General features: G+C 41.6%; 1 long non-coding RNA gene across 7 annotated transcripts; it reads left to right on the plus strand.

Moving 5' to 3' along the window:
- Positions 1-5,310: 5,310 nt before the first annotated feature.
- Positions 5,311-17,235, plus strand: LOC137854407 (uncharacterized). 7 transcript variants are annotated; one of them, XR_011095145.1, is made up of 3 exons: positions 5,817-5,976; positions 6,615-15,968; positions 16,527-17,235. It is a non-coding gene; the product is annotated as an uncharacterized lncRNA (long non-coding RNA). The 7 variants fall into 7 exon arrangements; XR_011095149.1 differs by having other exon boundaries at positions 6,615-14,961; positions 15,806-17,235; XR_011095147.1 differs by having other exon boundaries at positions 6,615-13,222; positions 14,849-17,235.

The following is a 17,235-nucleotide window of genomic DNA, read 5'->3' on the forward strand; positions in this document are numbered from 1 at the left end:
TTTCTCCCTCTCCCTGTATCCCTCTGCTCTTCTCCTGAAGAATCCTCTCGCATCCTCCAGTTGTTGCAGTACCCACTCCAATTGTCTATGCCACTCAGGTTTCCTTCCCCAGAGTCCATCAAATAACCTTCAAATTGCCGTGAAACAGCACCAAGCAGTCACAACAAACAAAAAGTTAGCGAGAGATTAACTGTTCCATGCTGGGCTGCTCAGCCATCACACAAAGCCGGGGACTCTGCCACTCTTCTGTCTCTTCAGCATTTGAATTCTGCCTAATCAACAGCATGTGACACGAGTTTATACACAACATGTCAGCAAGTTGGAAGTTTCTCACAAGATTTCCCAGCAACATGCTTCTCCACATACCCAACCAGCTTGTTTTTCCGTGCATCTTCTTTCCACCCACACCTACAACATGGTTGTATCTCTCCAACATCTTATCAGAGCTCATTTACTGGTAGATGAGTTTAAAGAGTAGCATGTGCCCTTAGCTCTCTGCAACAGACCATAATATCCTAAATCTCCTTCTTTTGCTGAGGATACCATATAGAGTTTCACTCTTTTTTTTTTTTTTTCCGAGTAGCAGCTGACTCGCCACCAGACCCAGTTTCTACTTAAGAATCCTTGTTCTTCTTATCCTGGAAGAAGTCATGCCAGATCCATGCGAACAATTAAGACCACGTTGTTTCTTATTTTCTCCAGCAGCCTAATGTGGTGCATTCTTTAATAACATTTTTACAAGCACTGTGCACTTTGGCCCTGTACGTTACCTATTAGATATTGAATGCAATGCACAAAGGCAGTATACCATAGCACTTCTAACACCAGTGTGCCCATAAATACCTATTTGTTTGTTTAAATTTTCACATGAATACTTGTATAACTTACAAATTCCAGCTATATTCTACTCTAAGAGATTATTCTTGCCAGCCAGCATGAAAAGGGTACTTTTTCTCCCTTCTACTACTGCGTGCTTTGCTGTCTCATAAAATCTTCTTTAACTTATCTATTATAAACCCCGGTATGTATATTCATTATGGACTAGGAACTGTTTATGCAAATGAGTTATGATCCCCTTGGAAAAACAAAACAAGACACCACTCAAACACACAGAGGCAGCTCTTAAACAGATAAGTAATGCTGGATTCCCCCGTTCCCACAGGGGCTTTTGCTCTCTGTAAAGACAAGTTAACCCAGTAGTTGCTTGAAGTTGTGGATTGCTCAGGACAAGAAGCCATAAGCCATCCTTCTTGACGGTGTTGCCTCGTGAATAGCTGACGATTCCATTTCAGCCCATAAATTTGATACGCACTTCTCCTGCGTGCTGAATTGTATCCACTGAAAAAGCACTGTGTGACTTACAACTGCTAGCAAAGTAATTTTTCCAAGGATGCAAGGGAAGTTGAGGTACAGTATGTGCACAGGAGCAAAGATGTCCATTTTAATGTCAGAAATTAAAGAAAGCCTAAAGAGACAGCACTAAGGAAATTTTCCTCTTTCTGTCTACCTCAGAGTCAGACACGACTGTAGTTCTTGTGTTAACATTATCCCCTTCCTTACTCCAAAACAGGAATTACAGAGACACCAGGGGAATATTGCATCTTAAGTGTTTGTGGAAAGGCAAACAGTCCCCTGCAAGCATGGCAGATGACATAGCTCAGCTCTGAAGACCGTGGAAGAGGCTGTGCCATGCTTCCACTCATGCCACTAAGGTGAGCTCTCTCATCCAGTAAATGGGAATTGTCTGAGAGCCCTGAAAAGCTGATTTCATTGGCAAGACCTCTGCTGTCTGACTGTTAAGCAAGAGGTGGGCAATAACCCTCTCTGCTGGTTTGCATTCTTGCCTGGAAGTAGCTCTGCTTCGAACTCAGTAGTCTCCATGTACGCTAAAGATGCATCTGTCTTCATGAAGCCGTTCCACATAGGATTAGAGAGGTGTCACAGGGATGATAGCGTCTGCATGTGCTCAGATGATGAAGAGGTAATGAGTGGTTTACACGGATTTCCTTTTTTGAAATGCGATGCTTAAGCCCTGCCTAGATTATACTCTAGTACCGATAGATAAATATGAATACGTACAGGATGTGGGTTTTATTGCAGAAATTTTTGGCAAGACTTTGTATTAAGTGACATGATGGTATTTACTGTAACAGTCATCTCCAGACTGAAATTCTACGCTAGCTATTGAAGAGACTATTTTTCAAGGTTGAGGGGGTAAGGAAGACACATTAAAGGTTTTTAAAAAACGTTTAAAACTTGAAAACAATCCACATACTGGGAAAATAAGCTGACATGCTTCCCTGTTCATTATATGGGGCTGTAAAAGGACATTCCTCTCAAGTTTCCTGCCCTTTATTGTAAATTATGCATAGATTAACACTACTTACTGACATGATATCACATCGTGCTTGGCTTTGTTCTAAATACGAAAGTAGATTCCCAAACAGGCCAATAGTTAAGAAACAGACTGTTATATCTGCATAGATAGCTTTCATTAAAGAATAGAGTAAAATTTTACACTGCCTTAGGAAATACTACATAGAATTCCTCCTTCTGTTATTTTGAACACATTATTATAGCCCCCTTTGGTGTTACCACCTTTCGATATCTGGTCCCAAGCTACTGGCAAACAAAATACCAAAATACTAGTCAGACAGCTGTACTGCAACAGGAAAGTTATAATTCAAGACATTTTTTGAAATGCTGATTAATATATATATATATATTTAATTCCCCCAATCCTCCTGATGTTAAATAACCCCTCCAGTCTTCATAGATTGGTCTATTTTATTCTGCTCCCTGCGCTTGAGCACACAAGAGCTTGCCATACTCAACGGCAACTGAGCAGCATAAATGGTGAAGCATGTCTGCATGTCATTTCCATCAGCATCAGTCTCTGCAATGTTCTGGAATAGCTTTTGCCAATCATGGTGAGGCTGCAAGAAAATGAGCGTTTCAACAGTTTGGTCACCGAAGTAGAGAATCAGCTTTCTGCGAGTCCTTGATCTTTTCCCTGCCATCCCAGTTGGCCTGACTGGTGACCTGGCCTTTCAGCAGATCTGAGTACCTCTGCAGTCCATCCTCTTCACAACCCCAGATGGTCACCAGTGTCCTACATGTCTGTCTCTGGTGAGCTGGAAGAGACTTTTCTAAAGGCTTCATGAGATTCTTGTTGCTAGTGAAGCAAAATCGAAGCATTTTGTTCCTCCAGAAGTAGTGCTGCCAATTGCAATGCTAGAAATACAAAACTGTCTCAGAAGTTTGTCTCAAAGACAGGACAGAATGGCTTTCTAGGAAAATGGATGGAACAGTTACTATTTTGTGTTGCTTTTGGGGGCCTGCTGGTTTCTGCAGCTCTGAAATGTGCAGAGTTGTCCGCAGCAGAGCCATGAACGCACTTCTGACACAGCCATCTGTTTAAAGAGCCTCAATAACGACAACAACCTGATCATCTAAATGAATTAAATGGTGATTTTATCCTTCATTCCCTAAAAACAATCATTAGTAACTCCATTTCTGTGAGGAAAAGGTTAAATCTGAACAGCTTTTAGTGCCAAATGCTTTAACACAATTTGTGTCCAGTGGTGCCTGAGACTAATTCACCCAACAGCAATTCAGCGATGATTTTTTCCCCCAACTAAGAAAAACCGACACCGAAATGCAGGATGAGGCTATGTCAAAGGTAAAATAAACAAACCATTACAGCCAACAGCAGCCAAGACAATAAGATCCAGCACTGCGATCCCTTTGTACTGTTGAGCCACTCACTCTCTGTTTTTCACATTTCCAGCTTGTGCAGATTTTTTCTCTCTAAACTCAAATGTCTGCTGGGACTGGGAGTAGAAGGAAAGCTGTGGTTAAAGCCTTCTTCTGTCCAGCCCCATTCCTTGAATAATTGGACAAAAAAGTAATAAACTATGAAGTCCCTCTTCCAACGGTCAGAGAATCACAAAATAAATCGCGGTTAATCTGTAGCGACAGAACTGTCCATTTCTTCCAGGCAGATGAAATATAAAATATGCAGTGATGCTTAGAGCACTCGCTAATTATTTAAGAGGGATTTTACACACAAAACACGTTTAAAATTGAAAAGCTTCAATATTCTCGACCAGCTTTTCATCTCCTGCTAACACTGATCTGACATCTCGGAGAAAGCTGACACTTCCCCAAGTCACTCCAGAAGCCGTGCAGCCAGGGACATGCTTGGAAAAAGGGAAAAAAATAATAATGAAAGAAAGAAGCGACACCAACAAAAAAATATTTCCTGAGCCTTGCAGGCATCTCACAGGAAATCTGGCGTGTGGGATTACTGGACAAATACAATACATAAACACCACCTTGTGTGTGGTAAATTCGTCTTTATTGCAAGCAGCTTTCCAAATCGGGTGGGAATAGCAAGAAAATGCCAGTGAGACTGAAAAGGCACAAGTCAGTTCCTGAAAAGGGCTCTCGCATCCTTCCATCTGACTCCCAGTGAGAGAACATCCTGAAGAAGGAATCCAATTCACCTGTGGTATCACAAGCTTTGACAAGCCTTTCTCTTCCCTCACAGAAACCACTTCCATGGTCAGCCTTCCCCTGCTGAGTATAGTGAGGATCACTATATATATATATATATATATAGTGAGGATCAGGACACAAGCAGGATGGTTATAGGACTTGGGTCGGACAGCTCTGTTTTAACCCAACTTTTCAGCCCTAATTAGGCTGAATGAGATGAGCTTCGGGACGGGCCCCCAGCACACTGAAGTGGAGAACAAATTCCAAGACACTTCCTGCCAAGACAGACCAGTGCGTTTGGATTTTGTTTTCGCTTATCATCTTCTGTTGTAACATAACACCATTGCAACTCCATCTGTGATTGCGGTGCTGGGAACACAATAGCAAACAGAACGCTTGCAGCTAGAAGCATCTATCGGGTTTCAGCTTCTCAAAGTCCTGCCTGTGAGCTACCCTGTCATTACAGGAGTCAGAAATGGGAAAGGAAGATGGGGCAGTGGCTATACTGTGTGCTTTGGTGTATGTTGGTACACTTATTGCTGCCTACAACTACCTGGAAGTGTGGGGAGCTGAAGGTTGGCCTCTTCTCATAGGTGGCAGGGGTAGGACATGGGAACGGCCTCAAGTTGTGCCAGGGGAGGCTCAGGTTAGCAATGAGGAGACATTTCTGCTCAGAAAGAGCAGCCAGGTGTTGGGACGGGTTGCCCAGGGAGGTGGTGGAGTCACCGTCCCTGGGGGTGTCCAAGGAAAGGTTGGACGTGGTGCTTGGGGACATGGTTTGGTGGTGACATTGGTAGTAGGGGATGTTGGACCAGATGATTTTGGAGGGCTACAGGTAAACCTGTGGCAGCCAAGGGACGAACCGTGAAGGCAGAGCTTGAGGGAGAGATGCTTAACGCGCTTTAACCACTGAGGCAGCGTCGGGACCTCCTTTAAGGCAGCAGCCGCTCCTTCAACACTCGCAGGAGCCTTTTCCAAGCAGGCTGTGCACCTTTCTCCTCCAGCAGCCTGCCCACACGGCTTAGCCGACGGCTCCCCCAGGCGCTGAGCCCCCACCTCAGGGCTCCTCAGGGCTCCTAACGGTCCCCCCCGCTCCGCCAACCGCCGCCCCGGCTGACGTCACCGAGCCGGCTGGAAATAGCTCCCCGTCCCCCCAGCCTCCCGGATACAGCGCTCCCCATTGGCCGGCTCCCCTCAGCCAATGGGCTGCGCCGCGCCGCGCTCTCCACCAATAGGAGCGCCGCCGGCGCCGCGCCCCTCCCCTGTCGCTAAGGGAGGGAAATACAGCGCGCGGGGCGCGCGGCGGGCAGGTGCGCACGGCGCGCGCCGGGGGTTGCAGCCGCGGGCGGGAACGGGGCTTTGCTTTGCTTTGCTTTGCTTTGCTTTGCTCACCCCCCCCCCCCCCCTTTTTGCACCCGTTTCCCGCCCAGCTCCCCCGGCGGGCAGCGGCTGCTCCTTCCCGCCTCGCGCCATGAGGTAACCGCCGCGGGCAACGGCCGCCGTCCTGAGGCGGCTCCGCTGCTGTGGCCGCTGAGGGGATGGGGCTGATGGGGACCGATGGGGACGGGGCGAGGGCTGCACAAGGCAGAGCCGGGGGTGAGGGAGGCGGTGGGTGGCGGTGGGCAGGGAGGTGACCCGGCTTGGTGGCAACTTGGTCGCAAGGAGGTGACACAAGCCCCGAGCGGCCCCCAAACCGAGAGCCGGGCTGACGTCATGGTTTTTCTGGGCAGCAACCCCCCTTTTTTAATTTATTTTTTTTTATTTTTAAATAAAAATTCCCACGCTACAAGGAGCACGGTTACAGGAGCTGTGAATAACATGAGAGACGCCCCGATAAAAAACAAACAAGAAATAATAATAAAAAATACCTCACCCTTCCCCAAAAACACGCACACACGGAGGGATCAGAGACGCGAGGTGCCTGCCTGCTTGTGTCCTGGTGACAAAATGAAGTTCCTGTCAAGGTTTCTTTTCCTTCCAGAGAGGGGAGCCTGCAGTTAGAAATCCTCCCCCCCACCCACCCCCAGCGTTTCTGTTTCCCCCTTCCTTACCTGTTTTCCCTGCCAGCGGAGGATGAGGGTTGTGAAGTGTCGTTTCCCCTTCTGTTACTGCAGGACTTCTTGGATGATTCGGGAATAAGCACCGGCAAGGGTCGGTGCTTTCCAGGGGAGGAAGACGCAAGCCAGCAAGGCCCCGGTTCCCTGCCATCTTGAGCCTTTCCTGCTGATCTGCTGCAGCACAGATAAGTATAAAGCACTGAGGGACTGAAGTCAGTGTTTAAACCCGACTTCGTTTCAGTGTAAACGACCACACGAGGCGGAGATCAGCAGAGAAGCAGGGGTAAAAGAGCAGAGATGTTTCAGGTGCCTCTTCTGAAAGTACACTTTCGAGTATTTAGTGATTAGTGAGGTTTTTAGAAAAGACTTCTCTCCACATGTGTTTATGTTTACGTGTCCTAACAGAAGGTGACGCGTTACCTTATGTGCCAGATATGCTTTGGATGGATCTGTATCACCATACTGATTTCAGGGGAGCTGTATCGATACGAGTTAGTGAAGAAACTAACCCGGCTAAGTTTAAAATAATTGGAATAACATCCTCCATCTCTTTCAGTCAGATTTGTCCTTCATGTTACTTGTGTTTCATAATCCTGTAGCTCTCCATTTCGTCAGTACAAGACCAGGATCTCTATTGTAAAAAATGAGCAGGGAAAAAGAAGAAGAAGAAAAAAAAAAACACCTCAAAAGGCAGTCTTTTTACTTTCCGATCTTTATTTTCATGTTTAAATAAATTTGGGGCACAAGCTCATCCTATTTTTTTTTTAATGGGCAAATTTAGCGTCGTTCTCTTACACTGATATTTTATAAAGCCAGAAGGTCTCAGAAGGAGAATGTGTTCAGTGCACCAGAACCCGTTAGGGCTCTGATAAAAGACACGATATCATGAGTAACATTTCCACTTCTGTTATTCTTCTTATATAGTACCGACAAGATTGAATCACCATTTTTAGCTATTCTTCAGCAGAACTCGTAATCTATCAATGTGTCAGCTCAACAGCAGTTTTCCCTTCACACTAATGTGAACCAGAAGGTCCAGATATCACTGATTTTGACAATTTTATTTTATCTGAGATTGCATATACTGCAGAACCTTGAAGAAAATGAATTATAGAACCTATTATGTTTTCCTAAAGATGCACGAGACATAAAACAAGTCCTCTAAAACATTTTACACTCGTTTGTGCAGGATCACATTCCTCAGTTAGGTGTTTGATAAGCATTAGGCTATAAGCACTGTAAAATAACAAGTGGAAGATCAGATGTGGGTCCCGTATCTTTTTAAATGTCTCCCATTGCCCTCTGTGTTGTTACATAATGCATCATAAAGAAATACGTGCCTTCATTCTCTTTAAATCGCTCGGGCATGGGTAGTGCTAAGCCTCCCTTCAAGTCCTTGTTATGCAAGTCCTTGCTACTGTTAATAGCTGTCAGCTCTGCGTGCTTACTTAAAAAACAAGGTAACTGCAGACTTTTCGGGAAGCTCATTGCATTTCTGGAGTTCACAATGAGTCAGTTCCAGGTGCTTCGCTCCCTTCCTCATCTATAAATTAAATTATTACGAAAAAAAAAGGTTTTTCCTCATGAGAAGAAAGTCCCATTCATTCCACTGTATCACAACATAATCTGCTTTTTCTCCAGTTGCATCTATAAGCATATTACGAGTATCTGAATACACTTCTGCAGTGTCAAAACACAAATGGAATAGACCAGAACAGAAGAATATTTTTGAAAGTCCGTCGAAAAATGCAGACACATAGCTAAGTACTGAAAAAATACGTAGGATAATAAAAATCCATGACCAATTTTAACAAAGTTAAAAGATACCAAATAATATTACTTAGTGCCTATATGGGTTACGTAAAGTAAAATCTGCGTTACACAGTATAAGCAGCATTCAAATGAAATTGATGAGACATCTGTAAAGAGCAGAAAGACTCATTTTTAGAGCTAGGATTTTTCGATGTTCTGTGTCTCTTTACTTGGGAAGTGGAATTTTCCTTGTTGTTTTGGAAAGGCATAAAATTAACAACAAGCACTTTAAAGAATTAGGTTCATTGCCTGGTATTTATTTTTTTTCCCTCTATCAAGCATAGATCAGTTGTGGAAGAAAATCAGGAGAAACGTAGCTGCATTTGCCGATATCATAGAGATCTTTCCAAGTAGCCTCTCCTTTAACAAGGCCTCGGTTTTAAAGATACTGAAATAGGAATATCTCAATATTCATAAAACTGACTACATAAAGAAAAATTCTGCTCTGGGTTTATAGTTGTATAAGTAAGCAAGTAGTAATTCAGTGTAGTGTCAACAGAAAAGGAGGGTTCTGTTTCATATGCTATTGATCTAATAATTTAACAATCCTATATTGCATTTTTACTTTTTTTTTTCCCTTTTGTTGCTCTTGAAAATTTGGGGCTCTAGATTATTTGCTCATTTCCCTTCTAGTAGTAATAATTTTAAAAGGTCCAACTATGTTCTATTCAGTTTTTGGTACAACATGTGGAAAATAATATTTTTTATTCCTTTTGTAAACAGCAGGTTGGGGAAGAGGTCTGCACTACAAAATGGTATACCTACAAAATTGTGCTCGAGTGGGAGATTAAATAAGAAAGAACAGAATAGCTGAGACGAGTCATTTGTCACAGATGTTCGTGCAGTTCCGTGTTTTGTTTTAAGCTGGATTCATCAAACATACCAAGGAGTAATTTATGTCTGATGCAAAGTTTTCATCCACGGAGACGAAGTAGGTTAAGTTTAAACTGTCATTTGAAAATACAGGGAAATGCTACGGACACACACAAGAAAGTAAATTGGAGAATGCTATTTTGGCAGTGTCTTAATTCAGTATTAAGAGGCAAAATGTATCAGAATTAAATTGGTGTAGAACATAGTTACTTCAGTTACAAAATGCTTTTGTCTCCTAAGCACAAATATTTTACCATAAATGCTTGAATTCTATAGATTATAAAGGGCACCTTATCAGGAAACGTTGATATGATCATGTCTGATGTTGAAGTGGCATATACTGCTTTTACAATATTTCATAAGTTTATTACATACATTTAGTAATTAAACTTAGAGAAAACAAACAAGATAAGCACTAGCATATTTTTTTCCCTTTTTTGAGATGGGTTGATTATCATATTTAATAAAATAGAACACAAATGGGAAGGCCCAGGACTCGGATTAGTTCAAAAAAGGAATTTTAAAAAATGAGTATCAAACTCATTCTTAGTTCCTTATTAGTTGCTATCTCTTTTAATACGATTTTCCCTTTTGTAAGTTTCTTCCTGTCTCTCCTCCCTCTTAAATTCTATGCTCCTGCCCCAAAAGGGAAAAACATAATGGCTACAATCAACTTCTGCTTATTGGAGCAAAATGATTTTTTTTTCCTCAAACAAAAATACATGCCTTAATTTGCTAGATTTCCAGCAATTTTTACATACATTATTTCTGAGAATGAGGATACCCACTTTATGCAGCTCACTACAGTGTAGTAGCTGTAATCTAGCATTTTTCTCTTTTGTAACCAGATAGTCAGAATTGACTGCCTTTTTGCTTGTAAGTGCCTGAAAACTGACTTGGTAACGCTATTTTTAATACAGTAAATTTGGCATTTCAGGCTGCACTTCCTTTTTTAGTTTTCTAAGTAAATGTTGACCAGACCGATTATCAGAAAAATCAAGGCTTACATAATCAAGCCATACATTTTTATACTCTTCTTTCCCTTCCCCCACGTTAGCCTTCATTTTTCTCTGAAAAATGAACATTTTCAGTTAGAAAATTACTATGGCATACTAATGATACACACACTTTCATGAGACTGCACAACTAAGCTATTTGTATGAATTCAGTAAAAGAAGGCAGTAAACAAAATACTAAAACCTCAAGATAGCTAACCTTTAAAATTACAGTAATTATTAAATACAGCATTATCTAGTGCGATGTACCTGGCTGTGTGCCTTTGAGTCTCACTTCTTTGCTTGGAGAAACAGGGTACTTCTATTTATTCCTTAGTCAGAATAATAAAAATAAGAACATCCTACCCCATTTTTTTTTTACTCACCGTAAAGCTGATGCTCCTTCATAAAAGCGATGTTTTTTTTATTCAGCTTTCCGAGGATGTTAAATGGTTGCTGTGGAAAAAGTGTGTAGCAAATGAATTGAAACTCTGTCCTGCTAAAATAATTACAAATTGAATTAATTACAAAGAATAATATTAAAATTTTATCTAAATATGCTAACATGAGCTGCTGCCCATAGGTGGCAGTCAGCCTTCACAGTCGTAGGGATGCCAAACTTTTGGTTCACGGTATTCATGCTTATGCTGAAATAAATGTGATGGGGTATGCGTATGTGCACGTACAGAACTATTTAAATGTCTGTTCTGGGAGAGGGGGAAGGAAATAAAATGTTAAAATGAATTATTAATTAGGAGCAATCCTAATTACTATATATAAGCAAAATAAATTCTCATTTCCTGGAGAAAAGATCTAAGTAAAAACACAAACCTAAAAGAAGCAGTAATAATTCAGAAACAAGCAGGTGCCCCTACAAATTGAGTAGAAAGGCAAGTATCTTGCCAGCCTTAGACAGCGTGACCTCATCCTATGCCTGGTCCTCTGAACTACATTTCTATTTCATAGTCCATTGTCTGCAAATTACAGAAGTGCTGCAGTGATGACATTCTGTCCTAGAAATCCCAGCAACACGCTCCTGTAAGCATACAGCAGCTACAGAAAAGGTACTAGGAACGAGTGTGGCCTTTCTGCCGTGGAGAGCTGGTCAACCTGTGGCCTGTGATTCTCGTTTCTCCGCAGAGCTTCCATTGACACCCGTGGCAGCACTGCACAAGGGGAGGATGCTGCCAAGGAGAGCAGAGATCCACTCAATTTTGCCCTCAGCTTTTTTAGGGCTTTATGTGGTTTCTGAGGATTTCCTTTTGCAATATAACTAAGGAGGCACTTGGGACCCCACCAAAACTGGAGGGGATAGAAGGAGCTAATAAGGCCAAGTTGTCTCAGTCTAAAACAAACAGAGCTGGTGAAACTACTTGTGACATACTAAGGCTATAGAGCTCTCGTGAGAAAAGAAGACTGAAAACTAAAATGCCTGAGTAGATAAAGTCATATTCTTTTTACTATTACAGCTACGCTGGGATTCTTTTCAGTTAAGATTAATCTAATTTTGTGTCAAGGTAGTCCACTGTATCCATTTACCTCAAGCCAGGAGCTGGCATCTTACAAAATGGAAAATTTGAAAACTACACCAGTATTTGTTGCTACAGGAATGCTGTATTGTGATGCAAGATTAAGGGCTCAGAATCGAACGGAATGGTGCAGCATTATTAAAACAGAAGGCCTAATTCTCCTTATGCAAGAGTAGCAACTACAGGCATCGTTGTATAAGGCGAAGCTTTCAGTGTGATTTCGTAGTCAAACGGGGTATTTCCACATACATGCAACCACTACATGACTAATTAGATACTTGCATATGCGCAGCCCCATTTGTTCCCCAACTATAATAATTATGAGAATTGCACTTCACGTTAATTTACACTCTTGTGTAACACAATTGAATGCAAGATAGCAGGTGGTGATAAACTGGCTGGTGGCAAATGTGTTAATTTGATATGCATGTGGAAATTCAAAGCTTTCAGACTCAGTTCTGATCCTGACATAGAAAAGACTGGTGAAGACCTCCTCCGCCATTGGCTCTGATCCCAGCTGTTGTGGACAGCCATGTTGTGCCATGCAAGTTATTTGCAGAGGTATCGAACTCCATCTTGAAAGTACCCTTGTCGTAAGGTTGCTCCTAATTTCCATTCCTCTAAATGGTTAAAGATTTCTAATAACGTGTAGTCAAAGCCAGCTGACACCCTCATGTTCTGTAAACGTCTTTGACTTCAGTTTAAATAGCCTTTCTCCCTCCCTAAGTAAAAAGTCCCTTCCAATCTGTCACCTCTTGAGCTTTCATGGATTACTTGCTTTTCATAGATTACTCCCCAAACCTACTCAGCCTTGGTTCTGCCAAAATAACTGTGCTATACCTGTCACAGAAGAGGATGCCTTTCCCCCAGCCATTTTTCTAACCCTTCTTTGTACCTTTTCCACTTCAGTAAATCTTTTATCAACATGCTGGATTAGAAGCATGCACAATATTCCAGGTAAGATCTCATCAGGACCTTTCGTGGTGGCATTAACACCTTCCTAGCCCTGCTAGAAATACAGCAGCTAATATTTTGATATTTTAACTTTTTTTATTCTTTGCAGAGCTGCATGCTACCAATATCTCACAAGCCTTGAGGATTTAATGAGACACCTAGCTTACCTTTGTTTTATGGATGCTGATAGTAAAGTTCTTGTTACTCATTCCAAGGTTATGACCTTGACCTTTGCACTATTACAATGGCATTGCATGAGAAGGGTGTCAAAAAGCTTTTTACAAGAAGGGTGTCATCAGTTTCATCCAAGCCCCAGGCTTCCTGTGAGTTTTCTGGCATGCCCAGATTTGTTCAGGAATCTCTACGCTTTGCACGATTATAGACGTGAGCTGGTGCATGCACCTGATATGGTGCAGGACTAGAGATGAACCAGCCTGGCTCATGAAACAGAGTTCTCTTGAGTATTGCAATACCTCAGGCACATCACAGGACGTTATTCCAGGTAAGTTTTCAGAAAGAAGTTCACTGCTCCTGACTTAGTGTCCTACACTGGCTTCATTTGACAGCTCTGGGAGCAAGAGACCAAATTTGGAAGTATTTTTCCAGGATCAACAGAGGCGGACTTACTGTCACATTGTGTTGCTTCTATTGATCTAGTAGTTTAATCTCCAGTTTGCAGATTATGTCTGTAAGATTGAAGGGAGATCAGGATGCACAAGGGCTGAGTGGCACTCACAAATAACTTGTAAAAACAAGAATTAGATTATGCTGGAGGATTTGGGTTGTTGTGTTTCTGCAAGTTAAGTAACATTATGATTGTCTCTAATTAAACAAATAAAAAACAGTTTTTCTTGCCTCTCTTTGTCTTCCCATGTAACTTGCTGTATGAAATTTTTCTTGTGGCATTTTTTCGAGCAATTTTATTTGATACATTTCTGTGCCTGCAGCACAGCTAAGAAACGTGACCAGTGGGGTTTATCTTTATGGTGAAAATACCATACCTGAGAGCTTTTGCTCAGTTCGGTGTGTGCCAGGTTCCAGGATATTGAATCAAGCTCATCATGTAAAATCAGTTTTGTGCCCTCTGTTACATGAAATTTCAGTCCTCCTTTGTGCTAACAGTATCCTAGCTTGGTGTCATCAGCTGATTGTATGCTTAATTCCTTGGTTAAGGTACTCCACAAAAATAATTAATACAATCTGTCTGGGATTGTTCTGTAAGTAAGTCCACTAGTAACCTTTCCTTAGCCTGAGAGTTCCCCTTCAAAACAACTTCGCAGGCTTATATTCAGAGTTTATTTAGTAATTGCTGTCTTCCTTAGCTTAATTCTTTTTTTGTTTGGTTGGTTGGTTGTGTTTTTTTTGTTGTTTGTTCATTTGTTTTTCAAGTAGTGTACTAGCAAATATTTTCCTGAATTCCAGTAAGATGAGGCTTACTCATTTCCTTGATTTAAAAAAGTGGTGTTTTGTGTTTTTTTGTTGATGTTGTTTTTGTTTTAATTTATTTGTTTTTTTTTGTGTGTGTGACTATTGTGGCATAATCTACTCTTAGGAAAGCTTTATGGCATTTTTTTAATTTTCCATTTATTCCATTCCTTGCTTCCTATTCCTGTGCTTCCTTGTGTCTGATTTCTTGGTGGGTGGTCCCATTTTTTTCCAATATTTTAATCAGCAGCTCTGCTTGTTTTTAAAATCCTATTTGAGTTGGCTGCTTTTCTACTTGGATCCAAAGACCAATCTAAAAATTTTCCCACTCAGGAATTAAGAAAGTGGGAACAGAACTAATTTTTTTTTTTTTTTTTGTCATTTCACCCCCATGTAAGTGATTCACAGAGATGTTGTTGAAGTAATGGATTTTCCTGGAGTTTTTAGAATGTAACTGAGAAGGCCACAAAAATCAGAGCCTCTAAATCCTGCCATTTGCTATTCCAGGATTTTTGCACTTCTAGGCTAGCTGAGGGCTAATCATATCTTGACAATTTTATAAAGTCTTAAAAAGAAAATGAGCAGAACTAAACAGCTTCAGTAAGGTTGCTTCAAGTTAAAAGACAACTTCTAAAAACCTTAAGTTACCTTGAAATGCTCTGACCCTTATTTGCACCCGTCTTCCCCTCTGTTATCCTTCCAGATCACATCTATTAATAATTGTGAAGCTGTTGTTGCAGTGGCACGCTGAAAATCGTTAGTCAGCAGGAGAGAGCCTTACCACCAGAACTGCGACACGCACATGCAAAACACTGGGTAAAAGATGTGGTGGCAGGCTGTTGACATGGTTTCCTAGATGAGGCAATCAGGAGTTCCTTGATGATCAGGGTTAGTTAGTGCTGTGATTAATGACCCTCACGAACAGCATCAGCTGCACTGCTGAAATCTGCCAACAGCACATGAGGTGCGAGTTGCTGTCAGTCCATTGTGAGTGGACGGCTGTGTAATAAAAGCAGGTAAATGTATTTAAAAAGCACACTAAGGAACTAGTAAGTGTTTCAGCTACAGATGGGAGATCACGAGCTGGACTCTACAACATGGACATGAATGTCTGAGAAGGTCATGGGATGACCTGTAGGCCACTGGTGTGATGCAGCTGGGAAAGAAGCAAACACAGGTCTTGCTTATGACAAATGAGGGGTTTCCAGTACAACCACAGCTTTCCTGATCACATCTCATCTGCGGCAGCATCTTGTTCTGGTCACCTGTGCTCAGGAAATGGGAAACAGCCAGAAGTAGAAAGAGCTGCTCAGGACAACGAGGAGGTTGTTTTGTGAGAAGTTGTTTAAAAGGATTACATTCATTAACCTAGTAAAAGAAAGACAGAGGGGATGGTTTTTAAAAAAAAACGCGTGAGAGGTAAACAAAGATGGGAAAAGAGCTAGTTGCTACTCAGGCGGCATAACAATGAGTAAAATTGAAACTAGGTGGGTTTTAGTTCTGAGAGTAAGGTTGCTCTAAGAACAGCTTCTCAATTGGAATAATATTCACAGAAACTGCATTTAAATCAAGACCAAGTCCTCTTAGGTCTAGTGAATAGGATTATTTGCCCTGGTAGAGCTTTGCGATGATCTTCCTATTCTCTTTCTGTTCTATTTAGGGTTGCATTACAAACTCCCTTTGCCCCAAAGAGCTCTCCCTCTCCGACCCACAGCTTTTCTCTCCTGTGCCGCTCAGGTACCTGTGGAAAACTGAGGCCAGCGAGAAAGCAGATCCTTCGCAGGACACGAAGAGTGATTGTGGAACTGGTGTTCTGCCAACAGGTCTGCCATATGTATGATGAATGCTAACATTTTTCACCGCTGTAAGGCAGCAGCAAGCATTTTTAAGCACAATGATCAATTTTGTTCTCTAGCATCTAGTTGAACATCAGTAAATACGTTATTAAGAGGCTTGACAGTGTGCTCCTTTGCAATCAAGGCCAAGATGTAGCCAGATACTCATCTTAATCTCTCCAGGCACATTTCTAATGAATTTTTACAGTGCCTGGAACAAAGGTCCCTGGTTTGAAGGGGGACACCTGGATGATAAAAGCAAATTAGAATAAATAATACATTAGGTTTATGATGGCAAATTGTCATCTAAAGACAGTGGTAAAAGCTCGTAGTATAGGCTCCTGCTAGAATCCTATTAACAAAATTGCTTGCTTTAAATCACTCTCAAGGCTGAAGGTAGGGCGTTCTCTTGTAGGCAATCTTGAATATTTGTATTTAACTCCATGTTTATGTTCTAGCAAGTAACTACTCAATACTGAGAGGAACTGTATTTTGAAATAACTCCATTGTATTGCGCTATTTTTGTTGTCATTCCATCCCATAAAGTTACAGATAAACTTTCACATGTACTCAGCAGAAATATAGGACAAGGGCAAGGCTTTATACCTGCTGCAGAGTTGCATCCAGGGAGGAAGGAAATACTAACCTAGGATGTCTGCCATCTCCTTGACTACTCAGCTCTCTACTTCTTGGAGGGATCAGTCGCTACTTCTACAATGTCAACTTTCTGATCTTCTGTTTGCTGAAGTACCTTTGACAGGAGTATGATTATCCCCATCTTTATTTTTGTGATTCTTTTGAGTTTCTTACAGAACCTGAGAAGTTCACTGAGTTCTACCATATACGAAGGTCAAACACAGCAACGCATGCTACAGAAACGGATTTTGGGTTGCATTGAAATTCCCATTTCTAGTCAACCTCAGTTCACTACTAAAGCATTTTGGTTCCCTTTGTTAAACAGGTTTCCGTGTTCTTTTTAAATGATTGAAACGTCAGTGGAATCCTGGCCTCATTGCAGCACTGCAAAACACGCAGACAGCCACACTGAAACGAGGGCCGAAGTTGTTGGAAACTCACATGAAAGCAGTTTGGGCTGTGGAGTTGGCTTAGTGCAGCCTTCCCAACTGTGTACTTCATGTAAGTGTAACCCATATGGAAAAAAAATAAAAATAAAATAAAAAGCCCCACATTTGTCACACTTGTACAATGTAACCACAAAGCTTTTGATTAATAATAAAAAAGACTGAATTAAGAA

Source organism: Anas acuta, chromosome 3, assembly GCF_963932015.1.
Source record: "Anas acuta chromosome 3, bAnaAcu1.1, whole genome shotgun sequence".
Classification (NCBI taxonomy): Eukaryota; Metazoa; Chordata; class Aves; order Anseriformes; family Anatidae; genus Anas; species Anas acuta.